At 37.4% G+C, this 12,539-nt stretch overlaps 1 long non-coding RNA gene across 4 annotated transcripts in view; it reads left to right on the plus strand.

Annotated features, from left to right (window-relative positions):
- Positions 1–12,539, plus strand: part of LOC111933531 (uncharacterized) — a 131,824-nt gene that overhangs the window by 85,841 nt on the left and 33,444 nt on the right. For 3 of the 4 annotated variants that reach the window (XR_015274714.1, XR_002866766.2, XR_002866765.2), the window contains exons 6-7: positions 9,848–9,979; positions 10,759–10,888. This is a non-coding gene — a long non-coding RNA (uncharacterized LOC111933531). The remainder of the gene's footprint in view (positions 1–9,847; positions 9,980–10,758; positions 10,889–12,539) is intronic. The other variant, XR_015274713.1, reaches the window with a different exon arrangement.

Below are 12,539 nucleotides of genomic sequence, written 5' to 3' on the forward strand. Positions count from 1 at the left end.
ACTCCAAAGTTCCAGAAAAGAAACACTTTCTCTTTTGCAGAATAACCAGTCACTAATCAGCATTTAGGATCTCAGGTGCTTCTTTTTTCTTCTTTTTAATAAGTGAAATTGAAGTGCAGCAGAGGGAAAGCCATAGTATATATAGCAGTCTTTTGTACTAAGAATAAATTATCATTTGCTTACATAAATGCAAATAATAAATATGCACAACCTTTCCATGTTTAATAAAACAGTATCTTGTTTTGGCAAACCCCCAGTGACGTGTCACTGAGCAATGAAATTATGCATTTTAAAATCTCTTGGGTGAGTAACAGTTATGCAAAATATGGCACTCAATCTTTATGCGTAATCTCAAATCATCAAAGATAAAATGATTTCATGAAGGACAGAAAAACAGTTGGGGTTTGCTGCTGTATTTACATCTCCATTTGGAATATAAATGATGCTGGAGAGTGTGTTTGCTCAGTTCTTTATGGAGCTGCCAACCCTGAGCTCCTATCGGGCCAAGCAGCAGTTGACTCATCTGACCCTGGAGGAAAAATTGGTTAAAGCTTCATGTACTTTTAATGCTCAGTCAGGGATTACATCTGTGCCAGCTCTTGGCTTGTTTATCAAAGATGGAGATGCTGGAACATTGCTTTTGGTAGATTTTCCTGTTAAAGGTGTTATAAAGATCCTTGGATCACATTGACAGAAGGAGCTAGACTGCTACAGAAAACTCTGAAGAGGGCATTTTTGCTTTTGGGATTCAAGCCTACATAATTTGATATTTTTACTGAAGGGACGTATTTTCCCCTTTTACTGAAGGGACAATATGTGACTCAGGGGGAGAGAGAGAAAACCAGTTGGAATGATATCAGAAATAATAAGATTTAATAAACTTTGAAATATTATTTTGTAAAACCTTAGTACAAACTTAAGTGGCAGTGTTTATATAGATACCTCATTGCAAACACAGGAACAATCAGGCTGACTTTCATGGAGATCATAGTTTTAATTTTTCTTCTTGACAGTGAGATAATTCATTCTAGTATGTAAAATGGGGGAAGAACTCCTCTCAGGGGTGATTAGAAGATTGGGCTACATATGTAATTACACATGTAATGTGACAACATGAACATACATCTGCAATTGCATAGAAGAAGCAAATGGACATTATGAAGGGAGAATTTATAAAAGCTAGATTTTAAAAAAACTGTCTTTATTAAGGTCTGGAATCCTGGGCAGGGAATAGGTACAGGTAGGAAAATGCCTGGCTACACTCACTGCAAATGTTTAAGCTCAGACTGAAAAGGAGATTGGTGGGAATGGGGAGAAAACTCCCTGTGTTAAAATTAGTAGCTTTAACTTGCATATTGTTGAGTATATTTGGAAATATAAGCAAGGGCAGTGTGGGCCTGAATCTTTTCCTATGCTTTAACATATGCTCCTATGGAGCTCCTATGAAGCTTTAACATATGCATTTTTGCATATGTTAAAAGGAAGGTTGGGACTTCCCTAATATAGCAAAAATTCTCTGATATACAGCTTGATAGCCCACTCTGGAGCCACACCATAGTATCTAGGGAAGCCAGCTGAATTATTCCATTTGAATTGATTTTCTAACTTATCTCTTCTCCTAGATCTCTTAAAAGGGAAATTGTGATTTTCTATGGATAAATTTTCTGCTATTCACATAAATTCACAAAATCACTTTTGAACATTTTTGTCAATTCATATTTGGGTAATAGCAATTTTAACTTGTATTGCTTGATAGCCCCTTGCTGGGAGATTTTTGGAACTTGTAAGCAGTGGATAACTGAAAGTGGAAAGTGTGACAGTAGTAGTTCATTCCTACTCAGAATGATACAGTGATGGCATTCCTGCTAAAATGTGGGTATTTTTATTGTTCCACTCAGTATTCCTTTTGAAGGAATCTTACCTTAATGCAACAGCTGCGCAAAAGAGGACCTTAAATGTGATATCAGAACTGTATCCTGTTTTGATCTCATGAAGCTCCTTTTCATGTCTGCAGTCGTGGTATAATTCTGAACCACTTGGCAATGAAGCCATTCTTCAGAATCTTCTGTTGCTGGTGTTTCTGAGCAGCTGTGTGTTGGCTGCAAAGGACAAGTGTGTACACTCCTCTTTACAACCAACACTCAGTTTTTGCTTAAGCAATGAGGAATTTGTCTGCTTAGTATTTGAACACTGCTGGCAGCCTAAGGAATCTTTATTCTGTATGTTCCTATGCATCTGCTCGGAGGGATATGTAACACATCATGAGTGCTGATGTTGCCTCACAGTAACAGATTTATTGTAGTCATGCAGCTCTTGCAGTGGTACCAAGGACAAAGTTCGTAGCTTCACTTTTCATCATTTTTTTCCCTTTAAAGTTTAAGAGCAGAGTAGCTCTGAAATCCATTTGGTGGGATTTTATATTGCAGCTGAATTTCCTGTTTTTGCCATTCTTGTGTATTCTTCACTGGCATCTGTGACATTTCATCCAGTTCTGTTGTGTTGCTTTTCCACTCCAAATACTTTAAGACTGTCTGTCAGAACTCCATGATGAATCTATTTTGATTTGATTAATTTTTCTGTTTTAATTTGAAAATACAGACAAAACTTGTTAAAGTTATGGACTTGTTAAATGGACTTGTTAAAGATAAAATGTCTCATCAGTGGTGGTAACCGGTTTTATGCGACATGCATAGAAGATAGGATGAGGACTCTTTAGGCTTAAGGGAAAAACTAAAATTCAGCTTCTTCAGAGTATTTGAAAGCTGTTTTGGTATTTGTGGTTTCTCCTAACTATGTGTGAACCAATAAAAATGAACAGTTCATTTTGTTGATGTGTATTCCAGGACAAAGGGATTCCATGTATGATGAATCTGTGCAGTTACTGTCACCTAATGAAATCAAATGTGCAGCATTCATGGAGAATTTCCAGCATCACCAGCTCTAATTGCCTTCTTAATCTTATTAATTATCTTCCTTCCTAACTTTTGTTTAGAGTCAGCATAAAAATATTCTTCCTGCTGAAATACCTTCATAGGCAAAGTTCAAGTGAGCAATTAGTGACTGCATCTGGTTTTGAGTTATTTTCCCAGCTTGTGGTAGTTCAGTTAATAACCTTTTAAAATTCTCATGTATTTCCCCAGGCAGCTGTAGGTCTGTTTCCCAAATCTACTGCAATGTTCGAAGTGCTTGTCTTTCTGGGACCATCTGCTTCTCTTCTCCAAAGACCATAAAATCCTTGGCAACCCCTTGAATGAACCTCATGTTTTGTACATGCAGGAGTAGATGGAACACATAAACTATGGGAAGATTTTAATTCTGATATTGAAGCTGTTTTGCATTCAATCACCATTGCAAGAATAGATTTTATGCCTGAAAGCACCTTAGTGAACCATTATGTATATCTGCAGTGCACATAAAATTCTATTTCAGGAATACCAGCAGACTTCTTAAAATGGTCATTTTATTATCAAATACCCATCATAATCCTGATTCTTTCACTTACCAAAGGTACATAATACCTAAACACCATTGACTCCACAATTATTCCATGGATAAATCTAGGAAATCATTCAAAATAATTCTCTTTCTTCCAGTATCCCCCTGCTAACTCTCAGATGTAAATCCTATTGCATACCACTTGCCTAAATGCTGAGGTTTCCCTAGGTGTTGTCTACTTACTGATGTTATCCATCAAGCATTCTGATTTATGTAATTTTGAAGTTGCAAGTATGACAAATCAAAACAATATTTGAATACACTAACATAAACTTATGAAATAGAAACCCAAGTACTGGGTAGAAGAAATTAGGTAGGTATTTAAACCTTTGGAAAGAGTGTTAGTTTTGCAAACACACACAGAAGTTTGAATTTGAATTGAATCTAAAGGTTTTCACTGCACACTCAATTTTAGTCTGAGTTTCAGGTCAAGGGAGTTAACTGTGAATTGTCTGTTTAATTGAAGTATTTCAAGTACTTGTGTTGCCCAAGTTTTTTCCTCTGTGCTTCAGAAAGCTGATAAGCACCTGTTTTCCCTGACATGGTCAGTTAGCCACACAACCTATGTCTATATAAATAGACTCACTCAACATTTTCTGGTTCTAAAATATATTGCCTTTTCTACTGCCTTCTTCAATTCTTTTAGGATAAATGAGCTTTAAGATCAGCTGTTTGTGTTTGGGTTTTTTTTTCCTTTTCCTAGAGATTATCAAACTTTAGCTATGCACTCACTGAGTTATGGCAGTAATTTCTTCTCTCTCTGGGAAGTAACACTTCCTGAGTACTGTCCCTGCACAGTATTTCTTAGGAATATGGTTAACTTCAGATGGTAGAATCATATAATTTTATGGTTTTCCCTTGTTACTTCTTGTCTAAATCCATCATGAACATGTAGAAGAACAAAGAACACATTCCTGTTGAGTTTATTTTAAACCCATGCTGATGATTATTTCTTGCCAGCACAAGAAGGGTGGGATAGGTATTTGCATCCTTTGCATATTTATTTTTCTGGGGTACCAAGTGCTAGGCACACAAGCTGCAGACAAGGCTGTTATCTCTGGACTCTCCAGCTTCATTTGTGCATTCTCCAATAGAGCTGACACAGGTAATACAGGTGGGTGTGATCCAAACTCTTACCTGAATGAGCTTTTCCCTCTTCATTGATTATCCAGGGAAACTAAGGGTACTAGAACCCTAACTCAGCCCCAGAGTGCAGTCATTTCTCTTATACAACTAGGGTGGAACATGATGAAAACACACCCGTCTGTGCTTTTTAACTCAGGGATGTGTTTGCAGTCTCTGGACATTCCCAAGATGGCCCAAAACTGGCCATTCTAGCAGTCTGGATCCTGACCTTGGCAATGCATCCTGAATTGTAATGTCCCTTGTCACTGGCTGACTTGGGGACACTTTCCTCTTGTTATATGGCTGTTTGAAGCTGCAAAGCAGGTTGTTTAGATCAATATTTGTAATTCAAATGCTATTGGTCATTCAGTCATAGACTGTTGCTACCACTGGTTTCTTGCATAAACTCTGTTCATATGCTTCCATGTCATTCATATATATATATATATATATAATGGAAGTATATAAACAGAGTTGCACAATTTTTAACTTATGGCTGGTTTGTTCCTCCAACATCACCTGAGAACATATTTTTACAAGTCTAACTGATCAATTGTATAACCAGGGGTCAGTTACATGGTCCATGTCCTGGCTCGGGTCCATAGCTCCATATGTTAAGGCACTGCTTCTCTGCTTCCCAGGCAGGACTGTAGCCAGATCCTTTGTATTGCAATGTCCATCTCAGACTGCACACCCTGTGGTGAGCCTTGCACAGGTGTGCTTTGGACTGGATATGCATTCCCACCGATGATATAATTTGGCTTTGAATTTATGCAAACAGCCATTTGTACTTCCTGTTCCTCTGCCTTTCATTTCCGTGCTCAGTCAGGTGTGAGATTGCTACATACCTCTCAGGGAGTGTGCTTTTATTTTAGTAACAGCCTACATTTCCTTCATCAGCACTCTCTATGTGCCACAACCCAGAAGCAGCTCTTCCACTGGAAGACAGACTTGTTTGCTATAACTTACAGATAAAATAGTGACACTGGTGATTGGAAGAGCTGCTTAAAGCATGGACTGACAAGGCTGCCTCTGTAGCTCATAGCAATCCTTCCACTGTCAGCCAGTGTGACTCTAATCTTTCATTCTCTGCAGTCTTTCTTTTTCAGTTTTGGGAGAAGTATTACCTCATTAAAATATTTACACAATAATGTATCATAAGAAATATACTGGATGAAGAAGGACTACTTGGTACTTACCACATGTCTTAAAGGTCTGACATCCTCCCCACTTCACACCTGCTGCCCTCTCAGAAACTTCTCTGAGTCTGTGGCTTGTGTCCCTTGTGTTGTAAGTGGGATATGCCTCCTACCTCTCACTACTGCTCTTGGCTCTTGATACTTTTGTCTTTTATCTAACAGTAGAGTAATTTTAGGAACAGGTTGGTTTTGCCAAATACAGCCTTCATGGTCGTTCTCCCCTCACCTAACTAATTTGCTCAATGGATTTGTTTAAAAATGCAGATGTATCTAAGGAGGTGCTTTCTGGAAGCTTTTCTAAGCAGTTACAGGATTCTGTAAGTACTTTATCTTAAGAAGCGTTCACTGTACCTTTATGTTATGAGCCTTGCAGTTTCCTCAGAGCAGAGATGACAGCCTTGGCATTTGCCATGCTTTTTTCCATCATCTCCTTTCTGCTTGTTCTTATTTGGCAGCCCAGGGGGTTAACATAATTGTCCATATTCATTTGGGAGAGAAGAGACTTGGTAAAATAGCAACTCTAGTAGGTAAAACTCCCTGTGTTTTCAACTGTACTGTTTGTCTAATAATGAAAAACCTGGAATTATTGTAAAGTAGACTTTGCACTTTTTTGCCTGCCCAGACAAGAGAGAAACAAAGACCTGTAAATGTCTTCATCTCTTGAACATTCTCTGTGAATTGATATCTTGTTTCAAGAGACTGAGGAGTTTCCCACTCTAGGCTGCTAACATGCCATTACATTCATGAAAATTAATGCCCAGAGACAGAGGCATGTCCTCTGAAATCAGCTCACTCTGATGAATACACATTTCATAACAGAATAGGCAGTGTGGGAGCCTTGGGACAGAAATATGACTTAAAACAAAGCCATATTTTCCCCAGTCTTCTATTTCAGGTCTGATATAACTTTGCTTTTCAAAAACAGGGTTACTCATTTCTTTGATTTGTCTGTATTATTCAGTCTCTAGACTGTTTGTGGTTCCTTATGCAAAATTCAAAACTGTTGCTAAATTTGTGGCTCTTATGTTTGCATTTCTTTTTTGATCAAGTACTTTTTTTGCATCAGTCATATAAAATATTCTCAAAGGGCAGATTTAATATTTAATTAATATGTTTAACCACAGCTAACGTTAGCATCAGGAATGTATTTTTTTATAGGAACTGTTTAATTATGGTCAGTCTGGTCTTTATCCAAAGCCTGTTTGAGTGGAAAATGCCCAAGGATTTCAGCAGTCTTCATCTTGGACTTTCATGAGAACCATTTTATGAGTCTGACAATCAAGCCTCTTTTAGCCCATAATGTCTCTCTCCCATGGCAGATTAGAGTATATACACTTTCAGAGAGAAAGGGAAGTTTGGATTAAGGAAAAAAAAATGAGGCAAAACCCTTGCTTATTGTCTATAATATTTGCAGTGAAACAAAGAAACAAAAAAAGTTACTAGTTATCTTCCTCAACATACTGTTAGATTTAAAATAGTATCACCTAGGTAGTTTTGTAATTTTGGTAAAAAGAAATAGCTGATTTCAACCAAACTGAATCCACTTGAAAAATAGGGTTTTTTCAGATGTTTCCTTCAGCATTCATATTCACTTCTGGAGAGTGTGAAAATTAACCAAGACATATGTTAAAACTTGCATTAACCACCTGTGCTATAGGTTACATTGCTCTACAGAAAACTAAATTTTTATTTGAAAATGAGTATGATTAGCTCAGGTGACTGGTTGGGAACCTCCAAGGACAAAGTGATCTCCGAAATCTAATGTAGGAAAAGGGAATAATAGGAGAGATACTGAATGGAGAGAGGGTGTGAGAAGGCAAAAAGTAGAAAGGTAGCTGTTGATATACAAAACCAAAGAGACCCTTACTTATGGGTGATCTGAACTTTGATGGACAAAGACAGCTCAGGTGAACAAAGAAGGTGTAGTTACAGAACAGTGTGTATTGAGTAATTAACAGGGATGAAGGACACCCAACCAAAATGGACTTGGCTTCAAAAGGTGCAGTTGTTTCAGTATTTATTAATATTTTTCAATCTTATGGTATGCTTTTTTCCTAATGTTTAATAAAAATAATCTTACATTTCTCTGCTTAATATAAAAAATCTTCCAGCTGTGGACACACTTAAGGCTCTATAGGGGTGGTTCTGACTTCAGAAGATCATCATGAGCAGTGGAGTTAGATCCTTGAAGAATGAACTTGTTTCATATTTTAAGTTCTAATCTTATTCCTTCAACCAAAAATCTCTTCAGTTTTAAGCTGTGCTGGCAAAGAATCTTAAGAAATGTGGACATCAAAAGGAAAAGCAAACATACAAATACAGTAGTGTTTCTTGATTCACATTTTGAAATCTTCTGTATTTTGAAGTTTTAAAAAATCTCAACTAAAGGCAACTCAGGACTTTCTGAAGATATTTCCTGACTAATAGTGCCCAAATTTGTCTTTACTGTCCAGTAGGCATCAGTGTTGCCCAAAGGTTTCTTGAGTCTAATCTTGAGTCAACTTACAAAAACAGTTTCAAAATTTTTAAAAAATCCTTCATCAGAAAAACCAAACTCCCACTCAGAAGAGCATGGTTAATTTTATAGAAGGTAAAAAATCAGGAATCAGTTTTTCTGAACTAGAATTGCTATACAAAAAAAAAGTTTCCTTTCTCAGGGATTTTCCTTTCCTGTTTAAGTCACTGGCAGTTTGTCTCCCTGTGAATACATTAGCCCTCATGTTCCTCCCTTTTTTATTTTGGTGTGCAGTGAAGCTGGTGCCAGTACAGCCTGGAACTAATCCCATGGTGATTGTGCATGGATGGCAGCAGAGTCAAGCACATTCTTTCCCCACACACACAAACAATCCAGGCTCATCCTGGTGATTCACTCAAAGAGATAGTACCAGCTCATGTCAGTGATGGAAGATCATAAGTGTGCTAAAACTGATTAAACCAAACTCAGGAGAAGTGCCTCTGATCCTAGAAGAGCATCTGAACTGCCTGAAGGACTTTGGTTGAATAGTGCTCATCATGGAGTGACTTAGCTCCTCTAGCCTTGAAGGACTTGGAGCATCTGGCTCGTGTACTCAGGAAACAGCTTCTATGTTTCTCCCATAAGGATCTTCGTGTACCTATCTTGGCCCAGTTCATACATGCTGCTACTGACAGAAGAACACCAGATTTATCTGAACTACAGGTGCAGCCAGGATGGAAGGAGCCACTGCTGTGTGTCATATCATAGTTTTCTCCAAGGAAGTTTGTCATCTGTGTCACTGCTGTGTGTCATTTGTGTACCAAATGTATTTTATGATGTGCTGAGATACTCAGGTGTATTTCTGAGGGTTTTCTTCCCACTAGCTCTGGTGGAGTTTCTCATGTTAGAAAAGATCTCCACAGAACTGACTCTGAAGCACTTTGAGCATCAATTAACAAGCAAGTATTAATTTTCCATCAAGGCTCTTCCTATGACATTAAGCTATCACTTTTTGGACTGGCCATGTAATTGATTATGTTCCCCTTTGCCTTCATTAAGTGCAATCTTTCTGGAAAATCTGTTAGATAAGGAGGCATTATCATTGGGAAATACTTGAAGATTTATTTAGTACAGTCAAAAATGCTTTGATCTCCATGACTAACGAAAGATTAAGTTATTGCAAAAATATGTCACGGGAATCTACAATTTTTTAACGAAAAATAGCAACCTCATTAAATCTGAAGGCAGTTAAATGCTACTGTGGGAAGTGTCTCACTGCAGAGACCTTTGCAAATGCCTAAGGAGAGCATCAACACTGTACATTTTTGTGTCTTTAAATCATACTAAATTCCTTGGAAAATTCCTCAGGGACCTGGGACTTGAGCCTCTTTGTCTGCAGGTATCCAAATGGGTTTTTTGTAAGAACAAAGAATCAGTTACAGAGTAGGAGGTTTTATCCAAGAAGGACAATTTAGTGCATGCCAGTGGTAGTGCAATGGTAGTGAGTGCTGTTTAAGAGGTATCATCTACTCCAGTGTTCTATATTTATATGTCCCTTGTATTTCTTTCTCAGGGCCCACAAGGTTCAGTGAAACTCAAATCAGAACTCTGGATGTTGTAGGCATTCCTTGGAGAAATTGTGCACTAGTTACGAATCTGTGGTGCATTGGCAGCTGTGTAAGCAAGGAAAAAATCAGCCCTGCAAGTAAGTTCAATTCTTTCATTCTGTCTGGCAATCTGTCCCCTTACTACTAGTAGTAAATCTCATTGCCTTACCCTAATACACTGCTGAGCTCTTCTCTCTTTCATGTTCCTCTTTGTCTTCATTTTGCCAACTCTTTCCCTTTATTTCCTTCCCTCTCTCCTTTCTGTGATGCCCAAAATTTGTAAACCATATGTGCTTTCCTAGAAACATATCTCTGGCACTTTTTCTTCTTTTCCTAGTGTGTCCTGATAAAATGCTGAAGAACCTTTCTTTTTGTATCAGATTGTTTCCATCCTTTTCCACCAGTGACAGAACAATGAAGATTATTATCCTTCTTGTTTAGATGGGAAAAACTGATGTCAATTGTGATATTCTTTAGCTAAGTTCAGCTTTCATGAGAATGAGTGGTTGTTTTTGGAGGCAGAAGATGGTTTAGAGTTCCAAAGAGAGAAAGGGACTGAAGTAGATAGTGCTATGTGTACTCCCTCCAGACTGATGGAAAACACATAATTCATGCAAGTGCTGTAGAAATACAGTGGAAATTTTGAGCTTTTCAAAGAAGTGTGAACCTAAGAGAAAATCTATGGCATAAGCCTATTTCCTCTGCTTAGCTGCTGCCTTAATCTGTGATCCAAAGCCACTCTTGAATAGAATAATTTCCCATGACAAGATGAAATTTGGTAAGCTGTTTATTAATTTTTACTGTCTCTTGGAAAGTCACATTGCAATAATCAAGACATAGGAATGGATTTTAAGTGGAATTCTATTGTTTTCAATAGGCTTTGAATCAAGACCATTTTGAGAGGAAAACTTTGATGACATGGAAGATACAAAAAAGGGTCAGAGGTGGAGATAAAAGGGAACTTATCTTCTTTCCCAATTTATTCAACTTTTCATAAATTACAGAAGGTAGAGATCTCTGATAGATTTTCTTTTTGCTTCCTTATAAAGGGTGAAAAGTTTGAAAAGAAGTGTCTAAAAGTAACTTCTAGCTACTGACTGCTTTTAATAAGTGTATGAGCCTAGTTTTCTTTTCTCAGATATTATTTACTTAATTCTTCTTACTTTTCACCCAGCTAGTTTGTTCAGCTACTGTGGGATGTATGAGAAATATTTTTAATTCTTTTATCTTAAAAAACTATTTTTTTTCCCCCTGAAGTCACCTTTAATTTTGGATGTATGTTTGATTCCTTTTTATTTGTCATTCTGTGTCTAATTTAGCTGCCTGCCAGCTCAGATGTGACATTTCTGGATTATGCTAATATATACTGATTTTCTCAAATCCACCCACAGCCAGTTTTGCTTCCTCTGTTTGATTGACAAAGATGCCTTCAGATCTGCTGATCTGGCAGAACTGAACTCAGGTCATCAAGCAGTTTGGGACCAATATTATTGGGTCCCTGCCTTATGGCAGAGATGAGTTGCAGAATGAAAATGCTGTAACTTCACCAGGTTACAAAATGGGAAGAAGAAATAAGATTAACAGCTGATCTGAGGAAAACGAAAGTTTTTTGATAACCACATTGCCTACTTGTCTAAGGATATGAGTGCAATGCACTTTTGTAAATATGACACTTTGAGAAGAATATAGAAACAAGTATTTTCAATTTTCCATGGAGTGAGATATTCACCATAACTTATTCCAAAGTTCCTTCCACTTTCTCGGAAGAAGTCTTACTTGCCAGAGTAGATTATTAGAAATATAATGTATTTGTTGTTATGAAAGAAACTATAAATTTTACTCCCATATAAAACTGCAATGTGTTGGTATAATCTCTGCGAACAGATTGATAGGAATTTCTTGTGGGAATTGCTTTAACTTCTGAGTAGATATCAGAGGTGTGATCTGTGTGCATGCACATGAATATGTGTATATATATTTCCAAAAAGCAGGTTGCTTCTTAATTTTAAATGAGCTTTGGGTTTTGGTTTGATGGGTTTTAAAGATTTAATAGATCAAAGTGTTCAATGTTTGCTGTAAGGAAATAATCATATTTAGGTCACAGATAATAGAGGAGGGCTGTTAAATGTCCTAAAACCAGCAGATTTCCTGCTCCAGTGACAACAGACCCACTGGCAGTAGCTGCAGTGCGTTCTTACTGCGACAGCTGATGGCAGAAAAGCCTGAGAGTGAGAAGTGTCCTGCTTTCCCAGGCTCTTACATCTCTGGCCTTTGGTTTTGCTTACACAATTTATAAGATGCTCCTGAAAATTAGGTTTACTTCTAGTTCAAGAAGAAAATGCACAGGAGATTAATGAGCTGACTTTAGATGAAATTCTGTTCAGATTTAGTTGTTTTGTTGACAAGCTTCTAAAAACCTGTAATATTGTCCATAGTCAGGAATAAATTTTGCCCTTCATAGTCTCACTTGAACCATAGCCATCAGCGTGGCAAGTCCTCCACATAGCTATACTCTAAGGTAAAAACTAGATTTGTGCTTTTACTTGAACTAATTAGGAGTAAACAATTTTGCTTTTGAAGAATACAATTTTGCTTACTACCTTAAGGTCCAAGAAAAATAAGAGCATTTGTATTAGTGCCCTTTTAATGGCATCTTAC

The sequence above is a fragment of the Cyanistes caeruleus genome, chromosome 10 (genome assembly GCF_971803275.1).
Source record: "Cyanistes caeruleus chromosome 10, bCyaCae1.hap1.1, whole genome shotgun sequence".
Lineage (NCBI taxonomy): Eukaryota > Metazoa > Chordata > Aves > Passeriformes > Paridae > Cyanistes > Cyanistes caeruleus.